Here is a 27,130-nt window from a genome sequence, read left to right on the forward strand (position 1 = left end):
TTCCCGATTCTATAATTCATCCCTTAAAATACGAGCTGCACTGTTTTGAACGATTTGTATCAGGTACTCCCGTTCGAAAACATATTACACCCATTCTTCAATCTCTTCATTGGTTACCCATAAAATATAGAATAAAATACAAAGTTCTGACTATCATCCATGGCTTAATAAATAGTTCATCTTCCACATGGCTCTGTTCGCTACTTCGCATTTATAAACCAGTACGACATTTTAAGATCTCTAACTCAAAATTTACTAGATATTCCTTCCCCACGACAGGCTAGATTAGCCATCACCAGAAAAAGGGCCTTCTCAGTAGCAGGACCCTCTCTCTGGAACTCTATACCCAATTCACTTCGTCTATTATCCAATTCTCAACCATTTAAAAAAATCATTAAAAACATACTTATTTCAAATAGCATTCAACATCCCATCACACTCCAACCAACAACACTCTATTACCTAGTATCTTCCCCTGCTTCCATAAGTTTATTTTATTTCTCTTCATTGCAAACTTCTTCCTACCCCTTCTATGATTATAAAATGAATTACGGCTAGGCTCCATTATTAGTTAGACTTTTGTTAATATCAGTACCTTTTTAGAGAGATACCAGTTTTTGTATTTTAACATTATTTTAATTATTATTTTACTTTAAGTTTATTTTTACTCTGTAAACCCTTTTGACAAAAAACCCTGTTTTAAAAACGGTATATAAATACTTTTAAATAAATAAATAAAATGCTATGCATCTTAGAAATTCTGCCATGGGTATGGAAACTTATGAGCACAATTCTGTTCTTTTGTTCATTTGGCAAAGTCTATGAAAACTATCTTTTAAAATTGTATTTTATTAAATTATGCTCTAATATACATTAAAAGAAATCTTGAATAAAAAAAAAATGCACGGGCTGGTGGCAAACAGAATTCTGGTTTGGTCTCAAGTTGTCTTCTGCTGGCCAAGTTGGCTGGGGCTGGACATACTGCTGAGGCAATGTTCATAGCCCCTGGGGGAATGGAGAGGAGAATCATGGTCATTGCTTGAGGGTGATAGCTAGTGGCTGATTTTAGAATGAGCCTTGATGCATTGTTCCCGGCCCAGGACTTTCATTGTAGTAACTAGGCTAGGTATGCTGGGAGCAGGGAAGAGAGAAGATATAAAATAGGAGAAAAATCCCCTGAGTAGCTGTAAATGAAGGCTCTTGGTGCTAGAGCCTAGTCCTGATGCTGACTGAGATATAGCTGCAAAGGAGGAGGAGAAACCTGTGGATTGTGGGGAAAAAAAAAAGAAATGCACATGGTTAGAAACAGTCACATATTAGTAATAGTAAAATAAAAGAAAATTATTTATATATTTCTAAGGACTCCAACTGTCCTCCTACATTCCTGTTGGAACCCTCTTCTTTAGTGTACTATTAGAAAGTTTGGAGCAAATAGGAAACCATAGATACAGTAAAGGCACAAAACCCCTTATCTAGACTTATCATTTATTTATTTATTTTAGCATTTTTATATACCAACATCAGTTTGCACATTGTATCGGTTTACATAAAACATGAATAGCGTCGCCGTAACGACAGGCATAGCCTTTACAGGGAACAAAAATCATGGACTTATACACAAATTTCTTCCCTATTACAGTGTAGGAATCAACTCAAGAAACCTAAAGTAAACATTCACACAACTTTATTAGGAGTCTTCCTATTTAAAAGATGTGCAGATTGTATTGAATAAATATATTCTTTCATTAGCATATTAAGACATTTGCAAGTTTAATGTACAAAATACTTGGAGCTAAGATTGTTGGTGCATTACAAGATATTGTGTTCTCCTAGTCTGGGGTGCCCTGCAAATATTTGAAAACACTCAAAACTTTTTTTTTTTAATCTCCAAAATCGTCTTTATGTCAGAAAATCATTCTGAGAGTCCAGTCACAGTTTGGTTCCAACACATAGATTACTAGGAGAGTTGTGATTACTGCTTCTTCCATATATTGTTCCAAATACTGAGTGAGGTTGAGACTGTCTAAGGTCAAGTCTCCTTTCTATACTGGTACCTCTTGTCACAGTCACTTTTCCTAAGCAGGTAAATCCTGGTGGCAGGACCAGCGTCTCCAATTTGGGTTGAATGCTTATGGTATCTTTTTTTAAATTGCCATGTTCATTTATTAAATGGAATTAATCTATTGCACTTCCATCTCAAGCTTCTCTGTGATTGTTTAAAATTACCTGCTAATTGTGTACCTTGCGGTGGGTGTCCAAAGAAAAAGATGACAAATCTTTATTGTTGGTAATAGACTTTTCAAGGGTGGTTATTGCTGTCCTGATAGCTTCTAATTATTCTGGATCTTGGCAGGCCTGAGCTTTGTTCCCTGATAGCTTGTAAAGATGATAGATCCAAGCCTTCGGGGTATACTCCCTGGGAGCAATCAATTGCTGATGGAATTGCATTGTTGTGTGTTCCCTAGAAAGTAAGGGGGATGCCAACAACGTAACCAGCTCCCACTCCCTTGCTGCACCCTTTCTTGGCCCGCTGCTTCTGGCGAATAACCCAGAAGATGCCAAACTCTTCCATTAGATGTTCTGGCAGATGCATTATCCAACATCTTGGGGGATTTTCCCACTCCGATCATGGAAATGGTTGTTGCCTGTACTCTTCAAGGCTCAGAAACACCTCTTGGTCCCAGAAGCAGCCGAAAGTGCAAGAAAATTTCTTTGAGAAATTTTGCTTAAGCTCATGATTTTCAGATATCCATTTAACACCTTAATTCGCACATCCAAAAGACATACATTGACATCTGTATATTCTTCTGAAATTGATAAACAATATGAAAACAGTATTCTGTCTTCCAAAACAAATTGCTGTTTTTTATGGGGCCAAAAAACATGCCATATTGGGTCAGACCAAGGGTCCATCAAGGCCAGCATCCTGTTTCTAACAGTGGCCAATCCAGGCCGTAAGAACCTGGCAAGTACCCAAAAACTAAGTCTATTCCATGTTACTGTTGCTAGTAATAGCAGTGGCTATTTTCTAAGTCAACTTAATAGCAGGTAATGGACTTCTCCCCCAAGAACTTAACCAATCCTTTTTTAAACACAGCTACACTAACTGCACTAACCACATCCCCTGGCAACGAATTCCAGAGTTTAATTGTGCATTTAGTAAAAAAGAACTTTCTCCGATTAGTTTTAAATGTGCCACATGCTAACTTCATGGAGTTCCCCCTAGTATTTCTATTATCCGAAAGAGTAAATAACCGATTCACATCAACCCTTTCTAGACATCTCATGATTTTAAACACCTCTATCATATCCCCCTCAGCCGTCTCTTCTCCAAGCTGAAAAGTCCTAACCTCTTTAGTCTTTCCTCATAGGGGACCTGTTCCATTCCCCTTATTTTGGTCATCCTTCTCCATACCTTCTCCATCGCAACTATATCTTTTTTGAGATGCAGCGACCAGAATTGTACACAACTTCAAGGTGCGGTCTCACCATGGCGCGATACAGAGACATTATGACATTTTCCGTTTTATTCACCGTTCCCTTTCTAATAATTCCCAACATACTGTTACTAATTGCATGTATGCTACACACACTCTTCCTTTCCCACCCCCACAAAACATAGTAACAAAAACTGTGGGCATGTGCAAAATTTGCAGGTACTATTTTACCTGCGGAGTTTGCACCAGTTCTCGGAAAGAAAATACACACATACTTTTCCGAAATATTGCTCAAGAAAAAAGTACCTGCAAAGATTTGCTCCTGTTTTTCTGTAAATAAATTTATTTTAGCAAAAACATGTAGTTTTGAAAATGTGAAACTATGCAAATGTTTACCTCCCCTGGCCTAATCCTATCCCTGAAATGCTTCCTTAAGAATACGGGAAAGTATACACATTCTGAAATGTGCACTTTTTACCTGCATAATTGGTAGGTAGTTTTTTTGAAAGACTCCTTTTGTATGCATGTAAATAGCCATTTAGATGATGGTAGAAAAAGATCAGTTATCCCATCTAGACTACCCAGTTGTAGCACACTGAAAAGCTGTAGAAGCTTGACAATTTGTAGGATATCAATCCTTATTCATCTTTTTTCTTCTTCATTGGTTCTTGGTAGCTTATTTACATTTGCTTAGTTTTTATTGTCCTTGCCAAGGATCTTAACATGCCCTATACCCTCTGGGTCATGGTGGGCTCAAGTGAGGGTTGATAGGTGACAGAGACTTCTGAAGAATAACTCCTTGTCTTGTCCTTCCTCGTTCCCATTGTGGAAGCAAATAGAGATGTAAATATTAAAGAACTTGAAAATATAAAAAGTGGGGTAGGAACAAATCAAATCACGGTGAACCTAGAAGATGTGGTAGACCTGATTGACAAACTGAAGAGTAGTAAATCACCTGGACCGGATGGTATCCACCCCAGAGTTCTGAAGGAACTAAAAAATGAAATTTCAGACCTATTAGTAAAAATTTGTAACCTATCATTAAAATCATCCATTGTACCTGAAGACTGGAGGATAGCTAATGTAACCCCAATATTTAAAAAGGGCTCCAGGGGCGATCCAAGAAACTACAGACCGGTTAGCCTGACTTCAGTGCCAGGAAAAATAGTGGAAAGTGTTCTAAACATCAAAATCACAGAACATATAGAAAGACATGGTTTAATGGAACAAAGTCAGCATGGCTTTACCCAAAGCAAGTCTTCCCTCACAAATCTGCTTCACTTTTTTGAAGGAGTTAATAAACATGTGGATAAAGGTGAACCGGTAGATGTAGTATACTTGGATTTTCAGAAGGCGTTTGACAAAGTTCCTTATGAGAGGCTTCTAGGAAAAGCAAAAAGTCATGGTACAGGTGGCGATGTCCTTTCGTGGATTGCAAACTGGCTAAAAGACAGGAAACAGAGAGTAGGATTAAATGGACAATTTTCCCAGTGGAGTGCCTCAGGGATCTGTATTGGGACCCTTACTTTTCAATATATTTATAAATGATCTGGAAAGAAATACGACAAGTGAGATAATCAAATTTGCAGATGATACAAAATTGTTCAGAGTAGTTAAATCACAAGCCGATTGTGCTAAATTGCAGGAAGACCTTGTGAGACTGGAAAATTGGGCATCCAAATGGCAGATGAAATTATGTGGATAAGTGCAAGGTGATGCATATAGGGAAAAATAACCCATGCTATAGTTACACAATGTTAGGTTCCATATTAGGTGCTACCACCCAAGAAAGAGATCTAGGCATCATAGTGGATAACACATTGAAATCGTCGGTTCAGTGTGCTGCAGCAGTCAAAAAAGCAAACAGAATGTTGGGAATTATTAGGAAGGGAATGGTGAATAAAACGAAAAATGTCATAATGCTTTTGTATCGCTCCATGGTGAGACCGCACCTTGAATACTGTGTAGAATTCTGGTCGCCGCATTTCAAAAAAGATATAATTGCGATGGAGAAGGTACAGAGAAGGGCTACCAAAATGATAAGGGGAATGGAACAGCTCCCCTATGAGGAAAGACTAAAGAAGTTAGGGCTGTTCAGCTTGGAGAAGAGATGGCTGAGGGGGGATATGATAAGAGGTGTTTAAAATCATGAGAGGTCTAGAACGGATAGATGTGAATCTGTTATTTACTCTTTCAGATAATAGAAAGACTAGGGGGCACTCCATGAAGTTAGCATGTGGCACATTTAAAACTAATCGGAGAAAGTTCTTTTTCACTTAACGCACAATTAAATTCTGGGATTTGTTGCCAGAGGATGTGGTTAGTGCAGTTAGTATAGCTGTGTTTAAAAAAGGATTGGCTAAGTTTTTGAGGGAGAAGTCCATTACCTGCTATTAATTAAGTTGACTTAGAAAATAGCCACTGCTATTACTAGCAACATTAACACGGAATAGACTTAGGGGGTAATTTTCAAAAGGAGTTACATGCGTAAATGTAACTACTATTGTAGCAATTTTCAAAAGCCATTTACTCAAGTAAAGTGAATTTACCCCAGTAAACCTGGTTTTTACTCAAGTAAATGCTTTTTAAAATCAGGCCCTTAGTTTTTGGGTACTTGCCAGGTTCTTATGGCCTGGATTGGCCACTGTTGGAAACAGGATGCTGGGATTGATGGACCCTTGGTCTGACCCAGTATGGCATGTTCTTATGTGAAGAGACGACTTGAGGTGTGATATGATAGAGGTCTACAAAATCATGAAAGGACTTGAATGGGTAAATGTGAATCAGTTATTTTCTCTTTCAGATAACATAAGGACTATAGGGCACTCCATGAAGTTCTATATGCTAATTGATGTACACAGTGCTATACAAAAACATGATATAGTTATTAGAGTTTATAATGGACAAACAAACGGAAAAAGAGACTTGAAAGATTGTCTTCATTAAGAAAATAGTTAAAAAAAAAAAAAAGAGGCTGTAAGGGAGAAAATCAGGGGTTAAGATGTAAAATCAGCTTTAAAAATTAGTTTTTAGATTGGGTTTAAATAAGGCAAGAGAAGGAGCATAATGTGTCAACTCGGGAAATCTTTTCTAGGCATACTGTGCAGCAGGGTGGAATGCATAGAGTTTGGAGTTGGTGGTAGAGGAGAAGGGAATAGATAGAAGTGACTTGTCTTATGAGCAGAGTGCACTAGTTGGGAATTAGAGAGAGGTAGTGAGGAGCTGCAGATGGAAGGCTTTTGTAGGTAAGAGGAGCTTCAACTGTATACAAATACAGATAGGGAGCCAATGTAATGACTTGGTAAGAGGGGTTATATGGGTGTTGTGATTTGGCAAGAGAAGTTGTGTAGCTGAGTTTTGGATAGATTGAAATGGTGGGAAATAGTTCACTGGGAGACTTGTGGAGCAGGTTGCAATAGACTAAGCGGGAGATGAGTGAGTTCTGGTAGTGTGTTCAGAATGTCACGGAACATGAGCCCTTGCACTGTGATGAGATAGGTGTGCCCTACTGGTGACTCAGCTGGACTCACATCGACAGCAGGCAGTCTCGTTTGAACTGGGACCAGGTGAGGGTTTCATATATACCAGCCCCTGCAGATTGAGTCCTTTGGTTTAGAGGTCGGTAGGACTTAGGTGAGGGTTCCATGGGGAGTGGACAGAAAACAGGCCAAAATCAGGGCAGACGAAAGACTGCAACTTATGTATCCAGGCATGGGTCAGGGCAGACGGAGATCAGGCAACGTTGGAGTTTCGGGGTTCCAGGCAATGGTCTACGCATGGGTGAGCAGTGCAAGGAGAGAGCTAGGCAGGGAGAGGCGAAGGCAGAGCTGGCACGATAAGGCAGGAATATGGCAAGGCAAGGATGAGCAACAGGCACTGCAAGGCAGGAGGACCTGTTGCTGAGGTGCCAGCAGGAAGCACTGCTAGATTTTAAATACCGAGCTGCGCTGATGTAGTTAGGAGGCGCCAGGGCTCTGGTTCCCACTGTGGAGCCTATTTGAAGAGCTGAGGTGTGTGTGCATGTACCTAAGGGGAGGTAAGGCAGTGCTAAGTCTGGCAAGACTGCTTCTGAGCCCCATGGCTGATTTCTGGCATTCGGGGTGAGTGGGTCCGTTTGCAAAGTTGTCCTGTGAGTGACCAATCCTTACACAAAAAGGAAGAGTCAGAGTTTACTACTGATATAGAGAAAGAAACAACACCTCTTAGCAGTGTTTTGGGTATGTGTAGAGAAGGAGAGAGAGGAGTTGAACATGATCCAAAGGTTATGGACCGTGAGGATTACAGTGTTGTCCACAGAAATGGGGTGGGGGAGATAAGGAGGTCTGGTGGATGTCCAGACAAGCAGGCTGAGATTTTGTACTGGGTTCCTGATAAAATTTCTGGTGTAGAGAGATAAATCAAGGCATCATCTGCATAGAGATGGTATTGAAAACTATGAGAGGAGATAGAGTACCAAGGGAATTAGTATACAGAGAAAAGAGAAGCAGGCCCTGAATAGAACCCTAAGGCACACTAATTAATTGTGGGATGGCAATAGAGGAGGATGCACCAGAGGCCACACTAAAAGTGTGATGGGAGAGGTAAGAAGAGAACCAAGTCAAAACTACCGGTAAGTGCTGAAATCCAAGTGAAGACTGAGTATTAAGGAACATAGGAAGCAAATTCTATGGGTTTGGTGCACCTTACAGGATGGGTTCGGGGAGGGAGAATATAGTGTTGTAAAAAGAAACTTCCTCATCAACTTATTCTGACAATGTAATGGAGGAGAGGAGAATGAGATGAGACTATAAAAGAGAAGATACAAGGGTTAACAGTATGGGAATTTGTGAAAGTGTTGGTGGTGACTGGATGAAGCTGTGGAGCAGGGTGGTTTTTGTGAAAGTTATTAGATGATAGTCTGAGAGGGGGAGAAATTTTGAGAGACAGCAGTTGGAGTAAAGGACTAGGTCAAGCAGACTTGCTTGAGGATAGGGATGGTAGAGTGGAGTTGAAGATCAAATGAGGTTAAGGCAAGGAGTTTTGAGGCATAAAAATCAGAGACATTATCAAAAGTCCCCAAGAATAAGAGAAGGGGAAGATGAATTAAAGAAGAAAAGCTAGAAATCTGTCGGTGGTGGTGGGGGGGGGGGGGGGGGGGGGTTTGATGACAGCTACTTAGAGAAGTAGTGGGATGAATAGGCAGGCAGATGGGGAAGGCCTCAAAGGAAGAGAGTGGGATTGAGGTAGAAGAAGGGGTTGAAAACTTCAGAAGGGACAGAGCAGCAGTTCAATACCACCATTGCGAGGTATATGGGAGAAAAGATAACCATAATGACAGAGAGCAGGAACTGAAACAGATTCCTCAGAGTAAAGCCAGGACTCAGTCAAGGGAAGGTCATGAATGTAGGCAAGCGTGTTGTAAATACTGGTCATTCCATAGCTAGGGATAAGACTGGAGGGGATGACAGTTGGTTTGCACATATGGGGTGAATGTTGCCTTGGAATGCCAGGATTGAGATTGGTATCACAGGAGAATACACTGAGTATGAGATGAGAGGAAGAAAAATTTTTGAAGCTCCAGAGCAGTACACAGGGCAGAAGACAGAATGATGAGGTGTAAAGAGTGTAGAGAATGGAGACAGTGGAGTTTGTGTTTAATAGGGGCTTGTAACAGGGAATAAGATTGTGGAGGATTAGTATCAAGAAAAGTAGATGTAGTGGAGCATAGAAAGTAGAGAGAGAGAAAAATCTACTGACCAGATAATGCTGTTGTGTTTACCTCTTGGCCAGCTGGTGGAAACTGAAGAGGGTTGGAGTATCCTTTGAGGCAGCTGGGAGAAGTATGCAAACAGGATGCAACTTCCCTAGCACTTGGCTAGCTGTTTGAGGAGTGTGGGGTGGGAAAAGCTCAGGTCCAAGGTGGCTTGTGTTGACTTCCAGAGTTGATCACTGAGGCAGCTTGATGAGTTAGGATGCTGATCCACCAAAAATTATTTTTGTTAGGGAGATATTCACAATAATGAGAGAATAAACTTTAAGGAAAGAGATGGAAAAGTAAGCTTTTGAAATCTGTAAGTATAGGTACGAATTGACATTCCATTAATGACCAACTTTTAATCTCTTTACTTTTTAGATTTGCACATGATGTTTTAGAAGTATTGGTATAAGACAGTGATTCACAACTTTTTCACATGCAAGGCACACCTACATTAATAAAAATGTGTGGCATACCAATCTCCACAGAGTAAGCAGTGCAAACATGGAGACGACTTGTATGGCCAAAAAATCTAGGAAAGACCCACCAATTTCTTCCAGATTTTATGGTGGGGGGGGGGGGGAAATGGGATAAAGATATACATGAACTCATCACTTAGGACCAGCTCCCTCTAGATTTAAGTGCAGGAGAAGTCAGTATGGTGCAAGTAGCTGGTTCAGTTAGTTACCTTGGCTGCTGCATGTAGCTGCCAGACCTGTTCCCAACACTCAGTGATTCACATTCTGTGCTCAGTGCACACTCTCTCTGTGTCATTCAGCCTGGGGATAAGACAGAGGATGGAAGGACTCTGAGATGAAGAGGTATTGTGTGTACTGCACAGAGCGAATTCCAGCTATCCATCCCTTGTGTGCTGCCCATTATCACACTGGGGCTCATGCTGTAATTTGGAAGAGACATGGATGTGAAAAAAACAAAAACAAGACCGATGCCTTGGAAAGTAAATTTATTGAATACAGTAATGCCCGACTCCAGCCGAGTTTCGCCTTTTTGGCTGCATCAGGGGCTGTAAAAATAACAATTTTGTTTGATTTTTAGATTTTATATATATATGTAAAATCTAAAAATCAAACAAATCTACTAGCCAGTCTCAACTTAGTTCTAAACACAAACAAAACGGAAATTCTTATAATAGCACCGGAACAATCTGCCCCAACCACCGACTGCAATCCTCTAGACACCTCAGGATACACCACCTCACCTCAAGTCAGAGATCTGGGTGTACTCCTAGACAACAGACTCAGCCTCAACAAATTCGTAAATAACACCACAAAAGAATGCTTCTTTAAATTACAAGTTTTAAAGAAACTAAAGCCACTCCTCCTCTACAGGGATTTCCGCACAGTACTCCAGGCCATCATTCTCCCGAAATTGGACTACTGCAATTCACTCCTGCTGGGCCTTCCCGCCTGCACCACCAAACCCCTCCAGATGGTCTTGAATGCCACAGCAAGAATTCTCACCAACGCCAAAAAAAGGGACCATATCACCCCGATCCTCCAGCATCTCCACTGGCTCCCCATTAAATACAGGATACAGTTCAAAACCAGCATGATGATTCATAAGGCCCTACATTATTTATATTTATTTAAAGGCTTTTATATACCGGAGTTCATGCACTTGTGCATACCACTTCGGTTTACACAGAACAAGGAACAGAAAATTACATCAAACAGATTGAACAATTAAACAAATATACAATTACATCCAACAATTGGGTATAAATAACATGGCTAACTTAGTAGGAACTTAGAGTTTGAGGTAAAGGAGAGAAATAGTACCAAGTGGTAACAGAACAATGTTAATAGCTAAATAATAAATATAAATAGTAAATACAAATTCTTATAATAAATACAGGTGTTTACAGATTAGTCTTCATGAAAAGTTTACGTCTACAGAATAGGGTTAAGTAAATAAGAACTGGCGGTTATTTCTATAGGAGTGAAGACTTCAAAAACTGAGGTTACATCTGGATTAAGAGGTATTGGTTTAGCATGCTCAAATATTTAATGATTTGGAATTGTGAGACCAAGGATAAAAATTAGGAGTTGTTTGATATGATTATAAAAGCGAGAATGATTCAAGTTCTGGGATGTGGTTCTGAGCTAGACCTTTAAGTGTAGGCTTTTGTAAAGAGCCAGGTCTTGAGTTTCTTTTTGAATGTTCGAGTACACGTTTCGAGGCAAATGTCCGTGGGGAGGGCATTCCAATGAAGGGGGCTGGCAGTCGAGAATGCACGTTTCTTGAGTGAGGACTTGGCTGAAGGTACGTGTAAGGTGCCTAAGTATCTGTTTCTGATTGGTCTTGAAGACTCGTGTAGGCGAAGTGGAAGGCTTAGATCTAGCGACGTTTGTGAATGGATGTTCTTGTGTGTTATAGTTAGCACTTTGAAAATGATTCTGGATCTGATGGGGAGTCAGTGTAAGTGTTTTAGTATGGGTGTTATGTGTTCACTTCTGCTGGTGTTAGTGAGAATCCTTGCGGCGGAGTTCTGCAACATTTGTAGAGGTTTTGTGGTTATGGTTGGAAGGTCTATAAGCAGAGAGTTGCAGTAATCGATCTTGGAAAATAGTATTGTTTGGAGGACTGTTCTGAAGTCCTGAAAATGCAGGAGAGGTTTCAGCTTTTTCAGAATATGTAGTTTATAGTAGCATTCTTTTGTTGTGTTCTTGACAAATTCTTTGAGGTTCAGCCTTTTGTCTAAGGTGACCCCCAGGTCTCTTACTTGAGTGGAATTGATCATTGGTGGTGAGGTTAGGTTGTTGGTAGGCTGAAGGTTCTCATCTGGAGTGATAAGCAAAGTTCTGTTTTTGACGTATTAAGTACTAGGTTAAGGCTAGATAGGAGTGAGTTTATGGACTGTAGACAATTGTTCCAGAAGTTGATGGTGCTGGAGATGGAGTCAGTGATTGGCAGCAGAATCTGAACATCGTCTGCGTATATGAAGTGTGTGACCTTAAGACTTGAGAGTAGATGACATAGGGGGAGAAGATAGATGTTAAAGAGGGTGGGGGAGAGAGAGGATCCTTGGGGAACTCCGAAAGAGGATTTGACCGGGAGGGAATCCTTGTTGCTGATTCTGACCTTGAAAGTCCTATTGTGTAGGAAGGATCTGAACCATTCCAGGGCTGATCCTGAGATGCCTATGTCTGAGAGCCGGTCTATCAGGATAGAGTGTTTTACGGTATCAAACGCAGCTGATAGGTCGAGGAGAATCAGGAGGTATGGGGTCTTTTTCTCCAGACCTACGAGGACTCTGTCAGTTAGAGAGGTTAGGAGGGATTCCGTACTAAGGGATTTGCGGAATCCGAATTGGGCTGTTGTGAGTATTTTATGCTCTTCTAGGTATTCAGATAACTGTTTGTTGACTATCCTCTCCATAAGTTTGGCTACAAATGGAAGGTTAGCTATGGGGCGAAAATTAGCTGGGTCTGTAGGGTCCAAGTTGGGTTTTTTGAGGAGAGGTTTGAGGGTGGCTAGTTTCAGGATGTCTGGTACTAGTCCTTGGGTTAGCGAGCTATTAATTATCTCTGCTAAGGGCTTCGCTATGATGTTCGGAATGGTGAGTAGGAGTTTAGAAGGGATGGAATCTGTCGGGTGAGTGGAGGGTTTCATCTTTTTGAGAGTCATTTCGATTTCAAGTGAGGAGATAGGTTCGAATGAATCTAGGTTTATGTTCTGGTTGCGTGAAGGAGTGATGATAGAAGGAGGTACTGTGTTACTGGTTGCCAGAGGGGCCATTAGCTTGAGAATTTTGTTTTCAAAAAATTGAGCAAGCTCTGTGCATCTTGATTGTGCTTGATCATCTGGGATAGTTGGTGAGGTGGGGTTTTGTGAGCTCTGAGACATATGTGAACAGTGCTTTGGGATCAAAGGAAAAATTGTGAATTTTGTGGGCATAAAAATCTCTCTTTGTGCGAAGGATGTTGTTTCTGTAGTTGTGCATGAGGGTTTTGTACTCATTCAGTGTAGTGTTGGAAGGATTCCTCTGCCATGCGTGTTCTTTTTTTCTCAATTCTAATTTGATGGTTTTTAGTTCCTGCGTGAACCATGGTTTTTTGGTTTTGCAGGCTGGGTTGATCTCTTTGGTTTTTTGAGGGCAAAGTTTTTCTGCCACCTTGTTCGTAATGTTGTGCCATGACGAGGTGGCTGTTTCTGCGTCTGAAAGGTCAGCATCTCTCCACTCAACTTAACCTTCCAGCTCCAACTACACACTTCTAAAAAGCCAACCAGAAGGGCATATCAGAACAGAATGATCACCCAACCAGCAAAATCCTCCCTGAGGAAACGCGCACTATCCACAGCGGGCCCTTCGCTCTGGAACTCACTACCACCAGACCTCCGCCTTGAGCCGTGCCATTTCACGTTTAAAGTGAAACTCAAGACTTGGCTCTTCCTACAAGCTTTCCCAGAGAGCTAAGAGCAGGAAGAACAACAACCCTCCCATCCCACAGCAATTTTGTAATGTTTATTTGCTTTATTTATGTGTTCTTAGTAGATCTTAGTTTGTATTCTACTTTATAATAGATTAACTGTTCGATATGTTCCATGTAAACCGCCATCCCGGCGATAGTTATCTCTGTTATCTGTGAACCGGAGTGATATGTATATTATACAGGAACTTCCGGTATATAAAAACCAAAAATAAATAAATAAATAAATCAACCATTATATAAATTAAAACCTACATTAAGATCAAACAAAATGTATAAAATCCATTCAGTCAAACAATGTTATATACATGCATAAAATACCACAGTATGAGGAAGAGAGCCAACATATCACAGTATTTGATAAGAACAGAGAAAATCATACAACACACACAATTTGAAAACAAAGGAAAGATGGCAACCAATCGAGTAATCAAAAAAATATTAGAGCAGCAGTTACTTTATAAATGCATACTCTACACAAATGTGCTTGTGAACACATTTGTAAAGGTGTAAATCTCAGCTAAAAAATGAATGCAGATTAGGTGTTTAATTCTAAACAAATTAATTCTCATTTTTTTAAAACTAATCTACAGGATATTGGATCCATAGAATCAAGATATTCTCAATGGGGCAGATTTTAAAAACTTGCGCGAGCGCGTACTTTTCTTCGCACAGCAGGCGTGAACAAAAGTACGCTGGATTTTATAAGATATGCGCGTATCTTATAAAATCCAGGATCGGCGCGCGCCAGGGGGTGCACATTTGTGCAACCTGCGCGCGCCGAGCCCAGCGCGCACTGCCTGTTCCCTCCGAGGCCGCTCCGATTTTGGAGCGGCCTCGGAGGGAACTTTCCTTCGCCCTTCCCCTACCTAAGCCACCCCCCCCTTTACTTTGCGCGCGTCGGCCGGCTGCCCCGCTCCATGGTCCGGTCCCGGGGGCTGTTCCAGAGGCCGTGGCCACACCCCCGAAACGCCACGCCCCCGACAGGAAGCCCCGGGACTTACGCGCGTCCCGGGGCTTCACGCGTGCCGGCGGCCTATGCAAAATAGGCGAGCCAGCGCGCGGGCCTTTTAAAATCCGCCCCAATATGTTTACACGACTAACATATTTCATTCAAAATTAATTGTTTCAAATCGATGCTTATATAATGCAAAAAAATCAGAATTACTAAACTCAATATTGTCACGCAATAATTTGAAATTTCTGGTAATATCTAAATGGTATGCATAATTACCCGCTTAGAATGGTTACAATGTTAATTTGACAACCAATTTATATTTGTATCTTAATGATTACTCAAAGATTCTAAGATAAAAGAGGAACTTGTTAGTAAAAATGTGGAACCTATCATTAAAATCATCCATTGTACCTGAAGACTGGAGAATAGCTAATGTAATCCCAATATTTAAAAAGGGCTCCAGGGGCGATCCAGGAAACTACAGACCAGTTAGCCTGAGTTCATTGCCAGGAAAAATAGTGGAAAGTGTTCTAAACATCAAAATCACAGAACATATAGAAAGACATGGTTTAATGGAACAAAGTCAGCATGGCTTTACCCAAGGCAAGTCTTGCCTCACAGATCTGCTTCACTATTTTGAAGGCGTTAATAAACATGTAGATCAAGGTGAACCGATAGATGTAGTGTACTTGGATTTTCAGAAGGCGTTTGACAAAGTTCCTCATGAGAGGCTTCTAGGAAAAGTAAAAAGTCATGGGATAGGTGGCGATTTCCTTTCGTGGATTGCAAACTGGCTAAAAGACAGGAAACAGAGTAGGATTAAATGGGCAATTTTCTCAGTGGAAGGGAGTGGACAGTGGAGTGCCTCAGGGATCTGTATTGGGACCCTTAATTTTCAATATATTTATAAATGATCTGGAAAGAAATACGACGAGTGAGGTAATCAAATTTGCAGATGATACAAAATTGTTCAGAGTAGTTAAATCACAAGTAGATTGTGATAAATTGCAGGAAGACCTTGTGAGACTGGAAAATTGGGCATCTAAATTCCATCTGCCATTTTATGTGGATAAGTGCAAGGTGATGCATATAGGGAAAAATAACCCATGCTATAGTTAAACAATGTTAGGATCCATATTAGGTGCTACCACCCAAGAAAGAGATCTAGGCGTCATAGTGGATAACACATTGAAATCGTCGGTTCACAGTGCTGCGGCAGTCAAAAAAGCAAACAGAATGTTGGGAATTATTAGAAAGGGAATGGTGAATAAAATGGAAAATGTCATAATGCCTCTGTATCGCTCCATGGTGAGACCGCACCTTGAATACTGTGTACAATTCTGGTCGCCGCATCTCAAAAAAGATATAATTGCGATGGAGAAGGTACAGAGAAGGGCGACCAAAATGATAAGGGGAATAGAACAACTCCCCTATGAGGAAAGACTAAAGAGGTTAGGACTTTTCAGCTTGGAGAAGAGACGGCTGAGGGGGGATATGATAAGAGGTGTTTAAAATCATGAGAGGTCTAGAATGGATAGATGTGAATCTGTTATTTACTCTTTCAGATAATAGAAAGACTAGGGGGCACTCCATGAAGTTAGCATGTGGCACATTTAAAACTAATCGGAGAAAGTTCTTTTTCACTTAACGCACAATTAAATTCTGGGATTTGTTGCCAGAGGATGTGGTTAATGCAGTTAGTATAGCTGGGTTTAAAAAAGGATTGGCTAAGTTCTTGGAGGAGAATTACTTGCTATTAATTGAGTTGATTTAGAAAATAGCCACTGCTATTACTAGCATCGATAACATGAAATAGACTTAGACTTAGAGGTGGATCTTAAATAAGTATGCGCGTGCGTACTTTTGTTCGTGCAACCGGCGTAGCCGCGCGTATCTTATAAAATCCGGGGTCGGCGCGCGCAAGACTGCACAAAATCGGCAGCCTGCACGCGCCGAGCCATGCAGCCTGCCTCCGTTCCCTCCGAGGGCGCTCCAAAATCGGAGCGGCCTCTGAGGGAACTTTCCTTCCGCGTCCCCCCACATTCCCCTCCCATCTCCCCTACGTTTGTAGTGCAAGTTACGCTTGCTTGAAGCAGGCGTAACATGCACGTGCCGCCTCGGCATCTGTCTGCACAGGCCGGGGGACTCGGGACCGCCCTCCTGGCCCGCCCCGGGACTTACGTGCGTAAATCCTGCCGGATTTACGCACGCAAGCCTTTTAAAATCTAGCCCACAGTTTTTGGGTACTTGTCAGGTTCTTATGGCCTGGATTGGCCACTGTTGGAAACGGGATGCTGGGCTTGGTCTGACCCAGTATGGCATGTTCTTAACAAATAAGCCAGACCATTCATTTATTTGGTTAATTAAATAATAAATACGCTATGATGCTTTTTACTTTCGTTGAACATGGCTGGATATTACTAATAACCCAGTGATTTTATACCATATGAGACCAAAACTAGGTCCAAAAATTTGTTCCACACACCATATACATTTACTCCTTAATTAAATCTTTTTTATAAAAAAATAAAATAAATCCGCACCATTCAAACAGCATACATAGATGATCACTCCTTTATACTAATTTAGCGCTTATTCTGCTAATTTAATTATATAATGCAGAATTCATCATGATCCTACTCATTAAATTTTAAAATGAAACACATTCCTCTAATTATTGGGCCAATTTAGTTATGATCAAAGGACAAAGTTACCTCAGGGAATCTCTGTCACCAATTGTTTTTAAATAAGTTACAGTATATGTATGTATCAAATTTAAAAATACTCCGGGGTGCTATGATTAAGCTGTGCACAGCGGCATATTACATCAGAAACATTTTAAGAGCTATTGCAGATGTCTCTTGTTGCTGTGAGGTTCTAAGAGCAGTGTTTAGGGGTTGGTATGGATCTGAGCATCAGGCAGTAGTGACTTTTCCATGGCACACCTCATCAGGTCTGAAGGCACATCAGAATGCCATGGCATACTGGTTGGGAAACACTGGTTTAAGATGCCCATAAAAAATATTAACATCTGTGTGTAAAAGTGTGCTATATATTTCTGATGTCTATGAATTCTGTGTAGTTTGTATCAACATAAAATTTATCCAGAGAAGATGTTGATTAACTTTCAAAATAACATATATCCTTTCACCTAAGGTGACACTTTCTGTATGAGAGAAATCTTCATCGGTCATGTCAGTGCTTTGTTTGTAGTCCCACTTTTCCTTAGGACTCAAGTGACTGTTCATTCCCCACTTTTGGCAGTATTTAGTGAGACCTGGAAAGCAATGCTTTTAAAATGGTCATATTGGTTCATACAAAAACTAAACTTTTCTGTCAGTTTAGAGTTCTAGTGTTTGGCCAGTGCTTTGATTAGTTGCACGAGAACAACCAGCACCTGACTTCTATCATAGCACAGTAATATAATATAGTAGTTGTTCCCAGATAGCTGTTTGGCATATCCACTCTTCTCAGCTGACCCTGTCTACTGTTACTGCAGGCACTAGCCTGATTCTATTTCCAGCCACTGCCATCCCTTGTTCACCCCCCAACTAATTATGCCTGCCGCCACATTTCAGAAAAAGATCCCAGAATTGCCCCATTCCTAACCCTGGCATCTTACCCTATAGCCATGAGGTTCAAAAGTGGGCAGGAGCAATTCCCAGTTGCTCCTGCCCTCCTGGTAGCATCTCCAAAAAGGTATTTGACCTTTTTGAAGATGGTACTATTTTGGAGTACAGCAGTGGTGATGCAGGAGTGACTGAGGATCCATTCTGCCCTCTTTGGACCCCACAGCTATGGAGTAAGATGGGGGTGGGGCAGGCCCAGAGGAAGGCTTTTTTTTTTTTTTTTTGGCATGTGGGTTTAATTAGTGGGGAAGGATCTACTGTTGGCCAGGTTTTAGTAAACACTGTTGGATACTATTGGGAAAATAGCACTTGCTGAACCCCTGCACCTCCAAACAAAAGCACTTTTTTTTTCTTCATAAAAATAAAACAAATGAATCTGCCTTTCAGCTTCCCTTCTTCCAGCTCATGTCATGACTCCTTCTTAAGCTTCTGTATTATACTGTACAATATGACTGGTTTTTGCTTTTTATTATATATTTTACATATCTGTTGTGCTGTAAACAATATTGTCAGTACAAAATATGGCATTAACCTATTTATGACCTATACATTTATTTGTAATATAAATAAAAGATGAGAAAAAAACCAGCTGGCTCATGAACACTACAATCATTAATAATGGTTTAAAAAAAAAAGTTTTATTTATTACAAAAAGTGTCTTTTATCCAAAACTTTACACATTGATAACCCAAAAAGGAAAAAAAAATCACTGTTGTATCAAGACTGTGTACCTGAACCCCTCTTTGCTCATTGATAGCCAGAAAGCAAAGAAGCACTAGTGGGGTTTGAATATACAGTTTTGGTACCACAGCATTTAAAAAAAAATAAAAAAATTGTATGGTTATGAATGTGTAACGTTTTAGATAATGGGCACTTAATTTTGAATAAATTTAAAAAAAACAAACAACTTTTTGAGTTTTTTTTTTTTTTTTAAATATCTTAGTAATGATTGCTTTTTTTTATACAATACAGTCTGTAACACCATTTGATTGTAGTGTTTGTATAAACCAGGCGTTTTTTTCATTCACCGTTTCTTATTTATATTACAGATGAGTTATGAATAGTTTATATATAGATTAACTCCAATTTTTGCATATATAATTTTTTTGGGTTGCCTGATTGAATTGTTTGCCCTTTTTTTGTAAATATATTGTCAATACATTCACCAGGTCTTTTGAACTGACTCAACATTTCTAGGCTAAATAAGACGTTATTTAGAAGGTAGATGTCACTTACTAAAAAGTACTTATTCTTTAAAATCCTATTTACATTAAGCATGACAGTTTTTTCTAATCAAAATTGGTATATGGTCAAGCTTAAATAGCAACCTTTTTGCTAGATATGTTTGAGGTAGTTTTTGCTTGTCTTTGTATTCTTGTTTGTTCTGTACTTCAGAAAAAATTATGTTGTCATATGTAAAATCTTAATGGCTGACTAGTAGATTCCACCCCCCCCCCCCCCCTTTGCAGGCTTAAACACTGGTTCCAAAGATTTTTCTGAAATTTGTTCATGCTGCAGATGTACAAACAAGTAGTCTTGGGCAGCACAACAGAATACAGTTGCCTCTTTTAGAGTTAAGAAGTAAAGATTTGATGTTTTTGTAACAACAAATGAGAAGGTGCTGATAAGGTTTTAAAAGTGACTAGAAGCCTTATTGGCTAGCAGAATTCATGCTTTGCTGGCTAACTGTGAGGTTAGGTGCTTTGCCATATGTAATCAGGACTCTGCCCTTCTATCAGGTGCACAATCTTGGCATCAGATTGTGCACCTGATAAACCCACTGCATGAACGCTTGTCTCTTGCCATTATTCTTCTTGTCGGACTGTCTTTCAGAGCTGAACTCAGGACCAAAGTTGGGATATCTGTTTCAAAGATAAGCCTGAGAAAGAAGTGTGAAGGTCTCCAGGGGTTCAGATTCTTATTATATGATAAATGACTGTCACAAGAACAAAAAAATCAGTTTTTATTATGATTGACATTCATTTGGGGATCAATTCAAGCCTTTAGGAGTCAAACTGAATAGTAGTTAGTGCTAAAAAAATTTAGCACAATTTATTTTCAAAACATGATTCAATCCTAATTTAAACTCTAAGGTATTTTTTTTTTTTTTTTTTTTTTTGTTGTAGTTATTTTGATTATGCAACAAAAAGATTCAGCAATAAGTATCCTTGTGTGAAAAAAATATAAACTTTTCTTTCAGTAATTGGTTGTATCTCCTTGAGCAATAACAATTTCAACTAAATGTTCCCTGTAACTGTTGATCGGTATCTTACATAGCCTTTGAAGAATTTTGGCCTATTCTTCTGGACAGAATGGTTCCAGCTCTGACATTTGAGAGCTTCTTCGAATGAACAGCTTGCTGTAGGTCTTTCCTCAGCATTTCAGTAGGATTTAGTTTGGGACTTTGACCAATCCAAAACATAAAATATCATCCTCAGTCATTTATGAATTTAGGGTCATTGTTTTGCTGCATAATCCACTTTTGACTCCGCTTCAGTTCACAGACAGATGGCTTGATCTTTTCCTCTAGAAATTTCTGATTATAAAGCAGAATTCATAGTTTTATCGGCATTGGCAAGCTGTCCAGGTCCTGATACAGCAAAGTAGCCTCACATCATAATAGCTCAATCACCTCACTTGACAGTTGGGATGAGGTTCTGACTTTGGAAGGCAGTATTTATTTTTTTGCCAAACAAAACAGTTGTTGTGACCTAAAGGATGTTTTTCTTTACTCATTGGTTCAAAGAGCATTATTCCAGAAGTCTTGTGGGTCATCCAAATGCTCTTTGCATCTGAGGCCAGCAGCAATATTCTTTTTAAAAAGCGATGTTTTATTCCTAGCTATCTTCTTATGAATACCATTCCCATTCATTTTTTTCCTGTTGATTGAGGCATGAGTTTTCACATTAGCCATAGCAAGAGAGTGGCGTAGCTTATTGGTTTACAGCAACAGACTGTGAACCAGGACATAAGAACATAAGAAAATGCCATACTGGGTCAGACCAAGGGTCCATCAAGCCCAGCATCCTGTTTCCAACAGTGGCCAATCCAGGCCATAAGAACCTGGCAAGTACCCAAAAACTAAGTCTATTCCATGTTACCATTGCTAATGGCAGTGGCTATTCTCTAATTCAGTGGTTCTCAACCTTTCTAATGCCGTGACCCCGAAATACAGTTCCTCATGTTGCGGTGACCCCTCGCCCTGCGAGGGCGGGGTGAGGGCGGGGCTTTGGTCATTTATTTATTTATTTAACTTTATATACCGACTTTCAAAATAATATCAAGGCGGTTAACAATGATTAGAACTTGCAGTAGCAAAATTCATAAAAACCAAGAACTCGTAAAACAGGTAACTTACTAAAAACTCACTAAAAATTACATAGTTGATTCCAATATAGTAATAAGCTAAAAATAAATAAAATCCATTAGATTAAAAACTTAAAACATAAAGACAAAATAAGTCTTAAAACCTACATTTTCCCATTTAAGCCCTTCTAACTACCCCTCTATCATTAACCAGGCCTAAACCATGGCAGTTCTTGTCCTGTTTTATGGCTTATTATCCCAGTGAACCCTTATCTCCTATTGTCATCCATTAGCAAAGTAAGAGAAAGAAGGAATCAATTGACCTCATTAAAAGCTCGTTGAAAAAGCCAGGTCTTAATCTGCTTTTTAAAGCTATTGATATTCTCCTCCAATCGAATATCAACCGGAAGGGAGTTCCACAACCCAGGACCAGCCAGGGACAATGCTCTTTCTCTAACGGAGCCTAAGTGGGCTAGTTTGGGTGACGGGATTGAAAGTAGAGCTTGCCCAAGTGATCTCAAATTTCGTACTGGGACGTGAATACGCAGGGATGCATTAAGCCATTCAGAATTGTTTCCATATATAGCTTTGTGAATTAAAGTAAGGCACTTAAAGTGAATGCGAGACTGAACCGGCAGCCAATGCAGCATCATCAACACTGGGGCGGGGTTATGGATGGGGTTGGATTTTAGTGCATACTTATTTATTATGACATTTATAAACAGAACCACCATTCCTCATAAAACAATAAAATTAAGAAACATAAAGCATCAGTTATAATAGTAAAACCATACTAATAAAAGAATATTTTAAAATTACTGATAAATAGAATTTCTATTAATTAAAATCATATACATTTTTATAATTTCCCAAACACCAATAATATTTCAAAACAGCACATATATCAAATAACACACAATAATTAAAACTAATAAGGATTTTAAAAAGCCCCTGCTGTCCATACATGGGAGCTCTTGATTTCCAGTCACCCTGATATTGTCGAGGATTAGGAGGTTATCCTCTCTCTCTCACACATACACTGTCACATACTTACACATTCATGCTCTTATACCCACCATAACCTCTCACTCTCACAGACACTGATACACTCTCAGGGTGTAAGACACTCTCTCTCCCCCCCCCCCCCCCACTCACACACACTCTTACTCCCCTGGATTTTCTCATACACACTCATGCTCTCACTCTTACTGGCTCCCTCACAACCTCAGAGCCTCTCAGATAAAATTCTATGCAGCAGAAATAATGCTGAATGTTGAGAATTGTGTTATGCAGACTAATCTGGAAAATGCACTAATTTCTACATGAGTCATAATGAATCAGTCCTCAGCTGCAGGCATCAATTGATTATCCTGGCTCCCTTTATGTTTGCCAAATACAGTTCATGTGTAACAGCAATCCTAATTCTCCACCAGATCAAGCTGATTTCACATCCCACTTCATACTTTGTCACCTCCAGCTGAGTCAAACAATTAATCTAATTACTGCCACTGCTGCCACGTGGCTATTGGGGAGGCACTGATTGCTGCTATTGGCACTGAAGCCCATTCTGCTGCCTCCTCTGTGCAGGCCCCGTGGGTTTCCACTTCCTCCATGTTGATCTCGTACATTGTGAGATCCGCCATAGAGAAAGTGCTACTCTTGCACATTCCCAAAGATTACATGTGCCAATCAGTAAAAAGTAATTTATTTTTTTTTTACATCTGCTTCCCTTTCTAATTTTTTTGCCATTTCCTTTTATATTGCCTTTTTTTCTATTTCTTTTCTCTCCACCTGTCTTCTTCCCTCAAACACACAGTCAGGTTCTCATTCTCACATGCATTTCTCTCTCACACACACATACACAGGCTCTCACTGGCACAGGCTGTCTGAGTCTCACACACAGGCTCTCTCACACCCCCACATGCTGCCTTGCTCAAGCACAGGCTCTCACTCTTACATGCTGTCTCTTTCACACACACAGAGGCTCTCACATGCTGTCTCTGCAAACACACACAGTCTCTCAACTCATCTCATACTCGCACACACCTCTCTCTCACCTCTGGGCCTCTTCTTTACGGGTTGCCACAGGATGGGCTCTGCAGTGGCCCTAGTCTTCCCGGCCCCGCTGCTCCTCTTCTGCACGCGGCTGAAGCGCCTCTTCTACCCACGCGGCTGACGCGCCTCCTCCTTCCTCCCCGTGCGGCTCCGGCAACATTTGTCTTCCGGGGCAGGGCGGGCAGGAAGGAAGTAGGAGGAGCACCTGCAGTGGCTGATACACCTCCTTCCTGCCTGCGCGGCTCCAGCAACATACGTCACTGCGACGCGCTAGCTTTTTGGGCCATGTCTCTTCCCTTTTGGGGTTGGAGGAGGCAGGTCGCCAGCTTCGCCCTGCCTCCCCGCAGCAGCCGCGGTGCCGCGGACCGGCAAAAAACCCCAACGGCCCGGTACTGGTCCGCGGACCGGTGGTTGGGGACCTGCTTTAAGCGACCCCTGCGTTTTGGTTGTTCGACCCCCGCCGGGGTCGCGACCCACAGGTTGAGAACCGCTGCTCTAAGTGAACTTAATAGCAGGTAATGAACTTCTCCTCCAAGAACTTATCCAATCCTTTTTTAAACACCGCTTTACTAATTGCCCTAACCACATCCTCTGGCAACAAATTCCAGAGTTTAATTGTGCGTTGAATAAAAAAGAACTTTCTCGGATTAGTTTTAAATGTGCCCCATGCTAACTTCATGGAGTGCCCCCTAGTCTTTCTACAATCCGAAAAAGTGTATATAACCGATTCACATCTACCCGTTCTAGACCTCTCATAATTTTAAACATCTCTATCATATCCCCCCTCAGCCGTCTCTTCTCCAAGCTGAAAAGTCCTAACCTCTTTAGTCTTTCCTCATAGGGGAGCTGTTCCATTCCCCTTATCATTTTGGTAGCCCTTCTCTGTACCTTCTCCATCGCAATTATATCTTTTTTGTGATGCAGCGACCAGAATTGTACACAGTATTCAAGGTGCGGTCTCACCATGGAGCGATACAGAGGCATTATGACATATTCCGTTTTATTCATCATTCCTTTTCTAATAATTCCCAACATTCTGTTTGCTTTTTTGACTGCCGCAGCACACTGAACCGACGATTTCAATGTGTTATCCACTATGACGCCTAGATCTCTTTCTTGGGTTGTAGCACTTAATATGGAACCCAACATTGTGTAACTATAGCATGGGTTATTTTTCCCTGTATGCATCACCTTGCACTTATCCACATAAAATGGCAGATGAAATTTAGATGCCCAATTTTCCAGTCTCACAAGGTCTTCCTGCAATTTATCACAATCTGCTTGTGATTTAACTACTCTGAACAATTTTGTATCATCTGCAAATTTGATTATCTCACTCGTCGTATTTGTTTCCAGATCATTTATAAATATATTGAAAATTAAGGGTCCCAATACAGATCCCTGAGGCACTCCACTGTCCACTCCCTTCCACTGAGAAAATTGCCCATTTAATCCTACTCTGTTTCCTGTCATTTAGCCAGTTTGTAATCCACGAAAGGACATCGCCACCTATCCCATGACTTTTTACTTTTCCTAGAAGCCTCTCATGAAGAACTTTGTCAAACGCCTTCTGAAAATCCAAGTATACTACATCTACTGGTTCACCTTTATCCACATGTTTATTAACGCCTTCAAAAAAGTGAAGCAGATTTGTGAGGCAAGACTTGCCCTGGGTAAAGCCATGCTGACTTTGTTCCATTAAACTATGTCTTTCTATATGTTCTGTGATTTTGATGTTTAGAACACTTTCCACTATTTTTCCTGGCACTGAAGTCAGGCTAACTGGTCTGTAGTTTCCCGGATCGCCCCTGGAGCCCTTTTAAAATATTGGGGTTACATTTGCTATCCTCCAGTCTTCAGGTACAATGGATGATTTTAATGATAGGTTACAAATTTTTACTAATAGGTCTGAAGTTTCATTTTTTAGTTCCTTCAGAACTCTGGGGTGTATACCATCCGGTCCAGGTGATTTACTACTTTTCAGTTTGTCAGTCAGGCCTACCACATCTTCTAGTTTCACCGTGATTTGATTCAGTCCATCTGAATCATTACCCATGAAAACTTTCTCCAGTACGGGTACCTCCCCAACATCCTCTTCAGTAAACACCGAAGCAAAGAATTCATTTAATCTTTCCGTGATGGCCTTATCTTCTCTAAGTGCCCCTTTAACCCCTCGATCATCTAACGGTCCAACTGACTCCCTCACAGGGTTTCTGCTTCGGATATATTTAAAAAAGTTTTTACTGTGAGTTTTTGCCTCTACAGCCAACTTCTTTTCAAATTCTCTCTTAGCCTGTCTTATCAATGTCTTACATGTAACTTGCCAACATTTATGCTTTATCCTATTTTCTTCTGTTGGATCCTTCTTCCAATTTTTGAATGAAGATCTTTTGGCTAAAATAGCTTCTTTCACCTCCCCTTTTAACCGTGCCGGTAATCGTTTTGCCTTCTTTCCACCTTTCTTAATGTGTAGAATACATCTAGACTGTGCTTCTAGAATGGTATTTTTTTAACAATGACCACGCCTCTTGGACATTTTTTTACTTTTGTAGCTGCTCCTTTCAGTTTTTTTCTAACAATTTTTCTCATTTTATCAAAGTTTCCCTTTTGAAAGTTTAGCACGAGAGCCTTGGATTTGCACACTGTTCCTCTTCAGTCATTAAATCAAATTTGATCATATTATGATCACTATTGCCAAGCGGCCCCCACCACCATTACCTCTCTCACCAAGTCCTGTGCTCCACTGAGAATTAGATCTAAAATTGCTCCCTCTCTCGTCTGTTCCTGAACCAATTGCTCCATAAAGCTATCATTTATTACATCCAGGAACGTTATCTCTCTAGCGTGTCCTGATGATACATTTACCCAGTCAATATTTGGGTAATTGAAGTCTCCCATTATTACTGCACTACCAATTTGGTTAGCTTCCCTAATTTCTCTTAGCATTTCACTGTCCGTTTCACCATCTTGACCAGGTGGACGGTAGTATACCCCTATCACTATAGTCTTCCCCAACACACAAGGGATTTCTACCCATAAAGATTCAATTTTGTGTTTAGTCTCATGCAGGATGTTTATCCTGTTGGACTCTATGCCATCCCGGACATAAAGCGCCACACCTCCTCCAGAGTGCTCCTCTGTGATTGCGATATAATTTGTACCCCGGTATAGCACTGTCCCATTGGTTATCCTCTTTCCACCATGTCTCTGAGATGCCAATTAAGTCTGTCATCATTTACTGCTATACTTTCTAATTCTCCCATTTTACTTCTTAGACTTCTGGCATTAGCATACAAACATTTCAAAGTTTGTTTTTTGTTTGTATTTTCATTCTGCTTTTTAATTGATAGGGATAAGTTAGAATTTTTTTAGCTCAGGTGAGTTTTTAGTTACAGGCACTTGGACTATTTTTCTAATTATTAGAACCTCACTGTCGGGATGCCCTAATTCTAATGCATCATTAGTATCCTTTAAAGATACCTCTTTCTGAACCATGTGCTGCTGAGCGACTGTCGGCTTTCCCCTTTGTTCTAGTTTAAAAGCTGCTCTATCTCCTTTTT

General features: G+C 40.5%; 1 protein-coding gene across 2 annotated transcripts in view; it reads left to right on the top strand.

Moving 5' to 3' along the window:
* The window catches only part of GPD2 (glycerol-3-phosphate dehydrogenase 2), a 516,322-nt gene that overhangs the window by 32,498 nt on the left and 456,694 nt on the right, over positions 1 to 27,130 (top strand). The gene's annotated exons all lie outside the window — the stretch shown is intronic.

This window comes from Rhinatrema bivittatum, chromosome 6 (assembly GCF_901001135.1).
Source record: "Rhinatrema bivittatum chromosome 6, aRhiBiv1.1, whole genome shotgun sequence".
Lineage (NCBI taxonomy): Eukaryota > Metazoa > Chordata > Amphibia > Gymnophiona > Rhinatrematidae > Rhinatrema > Rhinatrema bivittatum.